Source organism: Podarcis erhardii (genome assembly GCF_964252035.2).
Source record: "Podarcis erhardii genome assembly, chromosome: 4".
NCBI classification, from domain to species: Eukaryota; Metazoa; Chordata; class Lepidosauria; order Squamata; family Lacertidae; genus Podarcis; species Podarcis erhardii.
Genome location: NC_138508.1, coordinates 99,496,516 through 99,509,337, shown reverse-complemented (window position 1 = coordinate 99,509,337; position 12,822 = coordinate 99,496,516). Strand labels below are relative to the sequence as shown.

The 12,822-nt window shown below is 42.9% G+C and overlaps 1 protein-coding gene across 8 annotated transcripts in view; it reads right to left on the bottom strand.

Moving 5' to 3' along the window:
* DACH1 (dachshund family transcription factor 1) overlaps positions 1-12,822 on the bottom strand; it is a 355,617-nt gene that overhangs the window by 138,408 nt on the left and 204,387 nt on the right. The gene's annotated exons all lie outside the window — the stretch shown is intronic.

Sequence of the window (12,822 nt, the reverse complement as noted above, 5' to 3'; positions counted from 1 at the left end):
CTTGCTCCATAATAGCTCCTTAAATTCTTTTTCTAGAAAAACAATCATTTTGGATGCAGCCTCTCCATAATGGAGAATCTCAATTTATTCCAACGCACCACAACCGTATTTATACCTTTCCCAACCATGCAATAGTTATACTGATACAATTTGATCAATTTAGACCCCCATACAGTGGTGCCCCGCAAGACGAACGCCTTGCAAGACGGAAAACCCGCTAGATGAAAGGGTTTTCCGTTTCGGAGGCGCTTCGCAAAACGAATTTCCCTATGGGCTTGCTTCACAAGACGAAAATGTCTTGCGAGTTCCTGCGGGTTTTTTTCCCTCTCCCCCCCTTTTCCTAAGCCGCTAAGCAGCTTATCAGCTGATCCGCTGATAAGCCGCTTAACAGCCGATCGCTAAAAGCCGCTAAACCACTAATAGCGCTAATCCGCTAAGCTGTCAATGGGCTTGCTTCGCAAGACGAAAAAACCGCTATACGAAGAGCCTCACGGAACGGATTAATTTCGTCTTGCGAGGCACCACTGTATATCTAAAATGTTTTGTAGCTATTAGAATCTTCAGTGTTGCTGTAAAAGTATATGCTGTATGTATATGTATGGATAAAAACATTATCTCAGATTTCTGAAAATTAACTTGCAATTTTGAGACCCTGGAGAAGCGCTCCAATTCTGAACATAATATTTTACCTGCTGTGATAGGGGCAGGGGGGCATAAAATTATATCAGCTGCACAGAGACCTAAATTTTGTTCTTTTCCATTTATAACCACTCCCGTACCAGAGAGGGCATTGCGTAATTTGATTGCTAATGTTTCTATAATTAAGACAAAAAATATAGTAAATGTGGCTGAATTCAAAAGTAAAACAATTAAAAGCACACTACGGATATGGGCAATAGAAAATGGTACTTTAAATCAGGGGTCAGCAAACTTTTTCAGCAGGGGGCCGGTTCACTGTACCTCAGACCTTGTGGGGAGCCGGACTATTTTTTGGGGGGGAAATGAACAAATTCCTAAGCCCCACAAATAACCCAGAGATGCATTTTAAATAAAAGGACACATTCTACTCATGTAAAAACACACTGATTCCCGGAGCGTCCGTGGGCCGGATTGAGAAGGTGATTGGGCCGGATCCGGTCCTCTGGCCTTAGTTTGCCTACCAATGCTTTAAACCATTATATATCTCTGGAAGGTATTGTCTTCCATTCATTCCAAAACCTTTTTTTAGAAATGTACAAAGAAAATTCTAAGAATTTTCTCGCCAGGAATGTTTAACTCTGTTTCATTAAGTATGTGTTGAAAGAAAAGCACGTAGTGGTCTATCTCAACGGCATTTCACTTCACCAGCTTTTTTTACCAGATGCCTCTGATATCCCTTTACTTCAGGAAGTCTAAAAACTGAAAGGCATCACTAAACTGGCATCTCTCCTGCTGCTCCTGTGGAGCAAAAACAAAAACAGGAGGGGTCTGCAGTCCTTGTACATTGCTCAACCAACGTTAAATGCCATTGACCACAGATTTAATGTTCAACTAAAATAGATAAGGGGGGGGGAGAGACATACATACACTTCCTTTCAAATTCCAGCTCATGAATCTCTGAAAAAGCAGTTTTTTGAATAAAAATCAGCAAAGCTCGAGTCTCCCTTCCAGAGAGTCCCTAGAGTCAAAAACTAGACAAGCCTATGCACCCAGGCTACACTTGTGGGAATCTGCATAAATCAGTGGTAGAGGGGGCACTGCATACCTTTTGCATAGAAGGCCTCCATTCAATCCCAAGCAAACCCAGATAAGAGGATATCTGGATAGGAAAAGCTGGGAGAGATGCCTGATTGAGGTTAGCCACTGCCATTCAAGATAGATATTGGTCTAGACTAGAGCTTTATGAAGGGCTCATATATTTATGGCAGAGCACATGTTTTAGATGCACAAGGTTACCAGATTCAGTCTCCAGGACAAATAGAAGGCCCTCAGGAGGTAGGCCTGGGAAAGCTCACTGATCTTGAAAACCATTGCAAATAGGCAAAAATGGGATAGATGGGATTCATCCATCTTGATTTTACAGGATGATGTTTTGGACTAAGGAAAAACTGAAGGGTGGAGCTGATGTTCTTGTTTTAAACAAGCTGATGTCTCTTTTTTCCAATGTAGACTGTAACCAAGGCTTTTACTGAACCCTTCCTTTAGTTATCTCTGATGTTTATTACCATTTACCTGCATCCTAATTTGTGTACAAAGCCGGCATCTAATTTGCATAAGGGGAGTGCACTCCCAATGCCTTTGTGGCTGTTTGCAAGAGGGGGTTATAAAGACTGTTGACATCAAGGACTATGTTGGCACCCAGATGGGATGCCTAGGGATGGATTAGCCCCTGGGCTTCCAGTTGCTTATCCTACGGAATTACTCTTAATTCTAAAGCTTAATTCCTGGCAGTTCCTGCCACCATCACTCCACACTCCCCAAAAGTTGCCACAAAATATTCTACAGGCCAACATGGCTACTCACCCTGATGTTTAAAGGAGTGGTTGGGGTAACATTACCATATGATCTATATCAAATAATTTAGGTCGTAAACCTAAATAATCGAAAATCATAATGTCGTCCCCTCAAGCTTAGGAAAAACAAATAAGATAGAGAAGAAAGTTACTTAACACACACCATGTGTCACATTTTCCCCGGATTGCCCTGTTATTAATATTCACTCCTTTCACTTTTTTTTTTAGTTAGCATGCCAGCACATTTTAACATAAAACATCATGTCAATATTTTGGTTGCCTAACTTAAAAGTGTTGTCATTTCATTTTACAACCTTTTCTGCGTTCAAGACCCTTATGCTCAGCTGAGCTCCTTAGAAGATAGCGAGCCCAGAAGGGGAACAGTCATCACTTGCAAAATATCTGGTGAAGTATCTGATGCTGAAACACTTCTGGCATCAGCAGTTCGACTCGCAGTCATAAAACCCTGGGTTGCGATCTTGTCAGACCTCATTTGCTAAAGCAAGGTTGGGCTAAGTTATTCTTTCACTGAAAAGTACCCAAGGAACACCAGATGCTACAGAAAGCAGTCATTGCAATAGGTGGTACTCATCCCCTTCAAGTTTGCCGTGAAATGGTGCCCCAGCATGCTGTCAGGAATCATTGTGCCGCTATTGGTAGCGTCTTCCTAGAAACAAGTAACATTGGATTTTGACAGCTGAAGTCATTAAATATCCCCTGGTATTCTTCACAGGAGTGTATGTGTGACTCCATATATCCCAGCCAAACTTCAAATGCATAATTGCATTCTCTCTGCCTAAATTCCTTCTGCAGTCCTTGTCACTATTTTTCTGTTCTACATCCCCATAATATATTCTTTAGCCTTTGTTTCCATATTTCCCAGAACATGCTGATTTAATCCATAAAGGCATGAACCCACATCTGAGCAGAAGGTGTGCAATATATCTAGTGAAAAAACGCAATTTGAGGATCACCAATGGGCAAGTTACAGGTAGGTAGCCATGTTGGTCTCCCGTAGTCGAAATGAAATGAAATAAATAAAATAAAATAATAAAATAAAATAATAAAATTCCTTCCAGTAGCACCTTAGAGACCAACTAAGTTTATTATTGGTATGCGCTTTCGTGTGCATGCACACTTCTTCAGATACACTGAAACAGAAGTCACCAGACAGAAGTAACTATATATATAAGGGTCTGGTGACTTCTGTTTCAGTGTATCTGAATAAGGGTGTATGTACACGAAAGCTCATACCAATAACTAACTTAGTTGGTCTCTAAGGTGCTATTGGATGGATTTTTTTATTTTATTTTTTTAATTTTGTTTTGTTTTGACCGATGGGCAAGTTTTGGTTAAATGGTTGATAATCCTTACATATTTCATTAGGTTTCGATGTAAGTGACTAGAAATGGAAAAAAATTCCCCCAACCAAGTTGAAAATGGTACGATAGAGAGATGGTTGAGTATACTGGATACCATCATCTTTTCTCACAGGCTTTACGGTGTTTTCTAAAACTTCAAGGAGCTTCAAAATCTGTTTGACCAGTGGTGACAGAGGGGCTAAAGAAATGAAATTACGGCGGGGATCAGTTCTCTGTGGGAGCATTTCAACAACTGTGTCCCAGACTGAACGTGGGCATTCAGTGGCATAAGAGATCTTCCTCTGCTGACTTTGCAAGGCATTCTGGAAGACAGTATCAGTTACTGCACAACAGATCCAGAACACTCCTAGGTTGGCTTCTTAATTCATGATGTATGCCACAGTGAATTACATTAAGGGAATCAATAAAGCAAAAAAGAAGATGGCTAAACTAAATGATAGTATACATGATCATGGCATTAGGCTGCGTATCACAAATCTGATTATGCCTGTAGAATTTTATCAGGCACAATAGATACATTTAAAAATACCTATGCTGCTTTTAGTTAGCTAAAGCCTAGGAAATGCTTAAAGTAACAAGCCTATTTCGCTTGAAAGGCTAATATAAAGAGGCATTTCTTCTCCAAGAGCTTGTGGCATAGATGCATTGAAGGGTACTGTGCTGTAAATTGGATGTTCCTGGCCCTTAGTCCCACCCGCTCTGACTTGCGAATGACCAGAGCACAAAAGGAAACACATTTGAGGAAGGGATTACGATGCAATGATCTCATTGTGAGTGTTGTGTTATGGTTTTGGCAGCGTGGTAAAGGCTCCCTTGGCACTGCTGTTTACAGCAATTTGAACTTCTCCAGCAACTAGGTATGATTTGTGACATTTCAGCCTCATTCCTCATTGAGGGAGAGCTGTGGCAAGGGCTTGAAATATTTCCAGTGAGTATTGGAAAGAGGCAAACGCTTCAAGGAAACATCTCTAGGCTGAAGCCAAGAAATTACAAAAACTCAGAAATTGAAAAACCAAAATGGATATAAACGCAGATTGCCCCACAGACCACAGAAAAGAAACAACAGAAACGTCTTACTCACAAGCTACCTTGGCTCAGAACCAATGAATTCTGGTCAACTGGCCAGTGAAATCACATCGGAAGCCAGGTGTATTTGTCAATGTTGAGCAATACTGTCTACACTGACTGACAGCTGGCTCTACAGGGCATCCACAGATAGTGTATTTTCTACTGCCTGCTGCTTGTTTTATACTAGAGATGCCAAGGAGTGAACCTGACTCTCCTACATACAAGCACATGTTCCACCAGTGAGCTAGGGTTCAGTGGCGAGTGGTCAGTGGACTAGGGGGACTACGCTAGACCCCTAAAGCATGGGTTGGCAAAATAAGGCACGCAGGCCGGATCAGGCCCAATTTGCCTTCTAGATCCGGGCCTCAGGCAGTCCGGGAATCGCCGCATGGATCGCCAGCACGTGTGTTCTTTCCCTCTCCCTCACACGGCAGCGCTTTTCTCCTCAGTGACGGATCAATCTTGTCCCACGCCGGGCGCTGTTGACAGCAGGAGACGGCTCACCCGCCTGCCCACCTCAGCAGGGCAGCGCTGTGAAGGAGTGTGACGCCGGCTGCCGGCTGCGGTTTCCTCCTGCTCCTCCTCCCTCTCCTTCAGTCCGCCCTTCCTTCCTTCTCTGCACCCCTTTTCCACGCCGCTTCCTCATGCGCTTTCTTCGTCACCGCCTCCCTCCCTCCCTTCATTCATTCATTCATTCCTCCCATGGTGTTCAGGTGGGTTGTTGCGGTGGCTGCGGCCACCGCTTGCGGGTTGGCGGGCAGCTCTGTCTTCTCCATGGTGCTTCTTGGGAAGCAGCAGCAGGTGGTGGGTAAAAGCTCTGGCAACACCCCAGTTCCCCTACCTCCATCTGTGGCTCCTCCGCCAGGGCTGCTGCTTCTGTCTTCTCTGACCAACACAGCCTCCTACCCCACCATGGCGCCTGGCTGGCTGGAGAAGCCCAGTTGTGGCTATTGGGACAACAACTAGGACAGGTAAAGCAAAGCATCTTCAGGCCTCTTTGCGGGCGGGCGAAAATTGTTTTCTTTTCTTCCAAAATATAGTACAGCCCCTCACAAGGTCTGAGGGACAGTGGACCGGCCCCCTGCTGAAAAGAATTGCTGACCCCTGCCCTAAAGGGTCCAACAGTCCTCCTGCCCAGCTTTGGGAAGAAGGCAACAGAGCTCCAGCATCCTCTCAAGAGGCCTGACATCTCCTTCCCTGTTATGTACTAAGCTTGGATCCAAGAACAATAGGCTGGTAGGATCCTAGAATGCAACAATTGATTGGCCTGCAGGAAAAGACCAATCAGGCTCCAGGAGGGAATCAGAATCAGCCAATCAGACGGGACTCATTGTGTAAATAATGTATATAAAAGCCTGAGGTTTGGGGGGGGGCAATTCAATCACTGTTTTACAAGCTGCAATAAAGAGCATGAAATCACTACAGGACTCCAAGTATATTTCATTCTCAAAGTCCAGGAAGCTTCTGCCCGGCTTAGGGAGGGAGGCGCGATGCTCACGGGTGCAACATCAAGCCTCCCCCCCCAAAAAAAAACTCCCTTCACAAGCTGGCGTCCTTGGCCCTAACTGTTCTCCTACTAAAAATTGCACTGCATGACGCTGCCAGGGCTCCTCATCTCTGGAAGGTTTTTGGATTTGATATCCCGCTTTATCACTACCCAAAGGAGTCTCAAAGCGGCTAACATTCTCCTTTCCCTTCCTCCCCCACAACAAACACTCTGTGAGGTGAGGGGGGCTGAGAGACTTCAAAGAAGTGTGACTGGCCCAAGGTCACCCAGCAGTTGCATGTGGAGGAGCGGAGATGCGAACCCGGTTCACCAGATTACGAGACTACCGCTCTTAACCACTACACCACACTGGCTCTCAGGGGTGCATATGCTCAGTGGTCAGCTGGATGAAAAATATTTTCCTGGTTCCATGGTTCTGCCCATTTTTAACTGGTGGGGACTGTCTCAAGTCTGTGTGTTGGGGGGAGGGAGCATTTTCATAACTCCTTCCTCCTACGTCCACCTACATATCCATCCTCACCATCCCAAAAAGTTCTTAAACTTTGCATGGCTTGTGCAGGATAGTCCAATAAAACAAAAAGCTTATGAGGCTCAATATTATATTTTTCTAGGTCATATACTGAGGATCCCTGAACTAGACACAGATTCTTGCCGTATTTGGGACTTTGCTTTTAGAACATTTCAAGCGCATTCCTTATACCAAAGCTGGCTACTGCATTCCCCTATGCCCTGTGAGGGGCTGCAAGCAGGGAAGAAATAAAGAAAATAAGAATAGCTTTGCAGTTTTAATGCGAATCATAATGAACCCATTCAAGCTAGCCTTGGAGAATACAATCAGCTCTACAGCAGAGTACATACTATTCTGTACATAAGGGTTCCTAGGTATGGCAGATCTGTTGTTGACCTTCTTTGGAGAAACTACTTAGTGCTTCTGAAATGCATCATGAAAGAAGCCCCTGCAAAATGGCTGTTGACTCTATAAAACATTTCATTGCCTGGATTTTAAAAGAACAGAGTATCCAGGATGGCAAACAAACATAATGTTGTTGTTTTTGCGACATGCATAACTAGGCCTTTGAATTACATTTTTCCCTTTCTCTCTGACCCCATTTTCTAATTATTTTAGCTTAACGAAACTTTCTATCATGCACTTTGGTGAACATTTTGACATTTTTCTGTTACAAACTCTTCAGTATCTTAGTGCTTTTGTATAACTTGCTAGTTAAAGAGGCTTCCTAAATACCTTTGTAGGCTGGTGATTACTATCTACTCCAGGACATTGCCACCTGCTTCACTGGGGACTGACGGAAGCTGTGTAAATGTACTCAGCAAAGGAAAACAAACAAACCTTTTTCAGTGGCTGGCAAGCAGAAAAGTTGGGATATGCCTTGTTGCTTGGGTACCTGTCTGCTCCCCATGCTCAACATAATTATTTGCAAACTTAGAAAAACTCTCTGAAGCTTGTAAATCATATGCATTGAAGTCTCCTTCAAATCACTAGTTTACGCCTTAGTAAACATGAATAGGATTGCACTGTTATTCTCCAGCGCACTAATCCAGCCCTGTCAAAGGCTGCCCCTGGAACCTTTTGCTACTTGAGGAAATGGAGTCTGCAAAATGGTTATGATAACCAAGCGGCTAAAATGTATTTGATTACAAGCCAATAAGACATATACAGGCATTCCTGCCCTCATGCGCAATCACGTATATGCGCAGAACTGGGGGATAATTAAATAATTTCATTCATAGCCGGAAATGGAAGAAAAGAACTGGAGAGTCCTTGTGGCTCGTGGGGAAAACCTCCCCAGAGCCCAAAGAAGACTTCAGGGAGGGAGAAGAAGAGATTGGAGGCGCAGTGGGGCTTTGTTTAGGCTGCTCAGCCTCCCTGCCTAACAGCTGATATGCAGGGTAGCGCAGCAGCAGGAGATGCTTTCCTATGTGTCCTGCAGCCTCCTGCCAGGCCCAGAGCTTAAATTCCAGTTGTGGTTATCTTTGGCACAGTATTTTTGTTCTTGATTGGGGAGACAGTAGCAAAGAGGGCATTAAAGGGGGTACCCCGCTTACGTGATCTAAAGAAGAACCAAGTGCTGGGGCCAGGGCGGGCTGCTTTAAATGCCTCGGGAATGGACCTGAGACAAGCCTACGTGCTCCATCAGGTCCACTCCCAGAGCCAGTCCAATATCCAGGACTGCCTGCCATTGCCCAGTTTGCAGGCAGGCCTGGATCCAATGCCCGGCTGGCGAGGTGAGCTTGAAGTTTCCTTGCTGGCCGGGAAGCCCCAGAGGCCACATCGAATCACGGTTGGGGGAAGGTGCCAGCCTGCAATGCCTGAAATCGTAAGTGGACTTATGGCAGGAATAAGATAAGCTTGAAAATACCCTTTGGATATAGATGCATTAAGCCTGCACATATGTGGGGGTTACGTTCTCGGAATTGCATCCCAAGTAAAAATGGTGTATGGTCAAAATACATTGGGTTCCATCACAGATGGGAGTATGTTTAGGGAAGCTTTTAATACTGAATGAATCACTGTATATAAATATTCTGCTGGAAGCCGCCCAGAGTGGCTGGGGAAACCCAGCCAGATGGATGGGGTATAAATAATTTATTATTATTAATTATTATTATTACTCCTGAAACCCTGCCCACTATTTTATTTTATTTTATTTGCCACACGTGCAAAGCTTAATGTGCGCAAGTAAGCTGAGCATTGGGCTCAGATTCAGTTAGTGTGGTGCACACAGAAATCACCCCACATAAATTCTATTTAATACCTCGTGTTTTCAAAGCCTTTCGTGATTTCAAAGAGCTTAGTGAGAAATTTGACCATTAGGAATCTGCTCTGGTGCTAGAACTGTTTGCCAATGTAAAGAGCTGCCCCTTTTAACTTAACTTTGCCAGAAATTGTGCAAACTTCTCATGAACAGGTGTCTGTCACAGGCCCATTAGTATGAGACTCTGTCAGCGCTACTTTGCATGAGATGCCATGCAGACCTGAGGGAGTTATTGATTACTTCAGGCCTCTAGTTTCGTTGAATAACGGTAAACAGAAATCAAATAAAAAGGAGGGGCACCTCTATTTTATACACCTTTTAACTACAGTAATCTGTATTTAAACTCCTCCTCCCAGTATTACAGGGAGATAATAATTTATTAATTTCAGCTAACAAAATTATCTAGTCCTCTTTCTGTTACGTGTAAAAATATTTCATTTCAAACCCCATCATTGCATGCTACTTTATCTTTCAGCGGTAATTAACAAAGTCTTAATCTGGCTAATGTTAATGACCACTGTTCTTGCCTTAAATCCCAGTTAAACCAAGCTTATTAAGGACCAATTAAAGAGAGCCTTATGTGATTGGAATAATGGTACAACCAATTTTTCCCTAGTCATAATACTTTATTTCCACTGATAAACAGGCAAAAACAGTTCAGCTTTTTACTGTACCCCTTCTAAATCAAACATTATTTGGAATTTTAGGGGAAAGCAATAGTGAAAAGCTATTTGTAAGTAACTGAATAAAATAACGTATTTCAAACTTCTCAATGCATATAACTTTAGTGCAACACACGTGTTCTAAAATAAAATGGTGCCTTTAACAGCCCTGGCACTGACATGAGCTGCCAATTTCCACAGCTGCCAATTTCAGCTAAGGTCCTCCCCAGAAAAAGGGCCACTAGAGGGCCCTTATGTGATCGGAATAATGGTATAACCAATTTTTCTCTAGCCATAATAGGGCAAGAGTAGTAGACCGGGGTCTGTATTCTCACCATTCCTTGCATCATAAAATCAGGCTTCAGTCCTGAAGCATTTTGCATGCTCAGAGCAAAGGTCTGAAGGAAAATTCTAACCACTCAAAATGATAACGCATGAAAATAGGTAACGTATAGAACTGTATCAGAGCAAAAATAATTTTTAAAAAAACATTATAAATAGCAGTGACCCACAGTACTTCCATTTCTCATCGAGAGAATATATTGAGTTGTATCCAACAAAGTCATTGCATGGATGAAACAGTACGTTTTCGAGCAAAATTCAAAGTGTTGGTGCTGACCTTTAAAGCCCTAAACGGCCTCTGTCCAGTATATCTGAAGGAGCGTCTCCTTCCCCATTGATCTGCCTGGACACTGAGGTCCAGCTCCGAGGGCCTTCTGGCGGTTCCCTCACTGCGAGAGGCCAAGTTACAGGGAACCAGGCAGAGGGCCTTCTCGGTAGTGGCGCCCACCCTGTGGAACGCCCTCCCATCAGATGTCAAAGCGATAAACAACTATCTGACATTCAGAAGACATCTGAAGGCAGCCCTGTTCAGGGAAGTTTTTAATATGTGACATTTTAGTGTATTTTTCATCTTTGTTGGAAGCCGCCCAGAGTGGCTGGGGAAACCCAGCCAGATGGGCGGGGTACAAATAATAAATTATCATCATCATCATCATTATTATTATTCCACTTATGCAACCGATCTTCCTCTCCTGCCCCCCAATGCTGCTCCCCCCCCAAAAAAAAAATGTTCTGGGGCTTCCCCAAACCTGCGGGAAGCAGGGGAAGAGAGGAAGGAGAAGTTCTTTCGCACAAGCTTTAGTAGTTTCACTTGTGCAATGGCTTCATTCTTCTCAACCCATGGGAATTATTTTAATTGTATGAAGCTGAATTCTCAGGTTACTTAAAGCTCTTCTTCCACATGGATGTGCAGGTTAAAAAAAGTATAAAGAAAAATTTTGCTGAGCCAAGTTATGGCATTTACCTAGCCATGTCATGTCACTGTGCTAATCTGGACTTATTGCAGACTGTGCTATTCTAAACTGTAGAAATCATCTAGGCAAATCCCCACATCAGGGGCTTTAAATGTTCGCTATACTGTAAATATGTTATCATTAGGGTATAGTATGCTTACAATGGCAGACTTCTCAAGACTAGGGCAAAACCTGGAATGAAGCATTGGGGTTGAAATTTAAGAATTGCTTGTGAGCTGGGTGTCTTCTAACTCATTAAGTACATTAAGGCAGCAACCCTATAGCAAGATCTACCTAGATGAGCAGGATCCAGACTACCCTGGCTTAACTCTCTCATCCTAAACTCAGCCAGAGATATGCCAGTGTATCTCCCCCTGGATCCAGCTGGCAGATCTTAAGTTGGTGTAAGCCCTGAAAAAGATGAGTTCCAGGGACATGGTGTAGCAGGACCAGAGAAGGAGGGCTGAGGCTGGATCTTTTTTTTTTTTTATAATAATTTTTATTGATTTTACAACATAAACAAAAAACAAACAAACATAATGCGACTTCCCCAAACCTCCCCTTCACTGCATCCAAATTTCAAAATTTTTAGCAATTCTTCATCCCATTTTTATATTTAATTCTCTTTAAAAAGAGTTTCTGCTTTATAAATTTCAATTTATAGCTGTAATTCTTTGTGTCCAATCCCCTGACATCTTAACATTCCGAAATTTTACAACAATTTTTAAGATAGATTTTAAATTTTTTCCAGTCCTCCTCCACTGTCTCTTTCCTCTGGTCACGGATTCTGCCGGTCATCTCTGCCAGTCCCATAAATTCAGTCACCTTGGTCTGCCATTCTTCCAGAGTAGGTAGTTCTTTAGTCTTCCAATACTTCGCCAAAAGAATTCTTGCTGCTGTTGTTGCGTACATAAAAAAGGTCCTATCTTTCTTTGGTACCAATTGGCCGACCATGCCCAGGAGAAAAGCCTCCGGTTTCTTTACAAATGTCCACTTAAGGATTTTCTTAATTTCATTATAGATCATTTCCCAGTAGGCCTTAATCTTTGGGCAGGTCCACCAAAGGTGATAAAAGGTTCCTTCACATTCATTACACTTCCAGCAATTGTTATTGGGCAAATGATATATCTTTGCAAGCTTGACTGGGGTCATGTACCACCTATAGATCATTTTCATTAAGTTCTCTTTCAGGGCACTACATGCCGTAAATTTAATACCTGTGGTCCATAACTGCTCCCAGTCAGCAAACATAATATCATGGCCGATATCTTGTGCCCACTTAATCATGGCTGATTTAACCGTTTCATCTTGTGTGTTCCATTTTAGCAGCAGATTATACATTCTAGACAAATTCTTAGTATTGGGTTCTAGCAATTCTGTTTCTAACTTTGACCTCTCCTTCTGAAATCCTAGTTTTCTGTCCTGCTTAAAAGTTTCATTAATCTGGTAATAATGTAACCAATCTCGGACTTTAGGTTTCAATTTCTCAAAACTCTGTAGTTTCAACTTTTCACCATCATATTCTATAATTTCACAATATTTTGGCCAGTCTGTATCCATGTTCAATCTTTTTACCGCCTTAGCTTCCATTGGTGACAGCCACCTGGGGGTTTTACTTTCAAACAAATCTTTATATCGATTC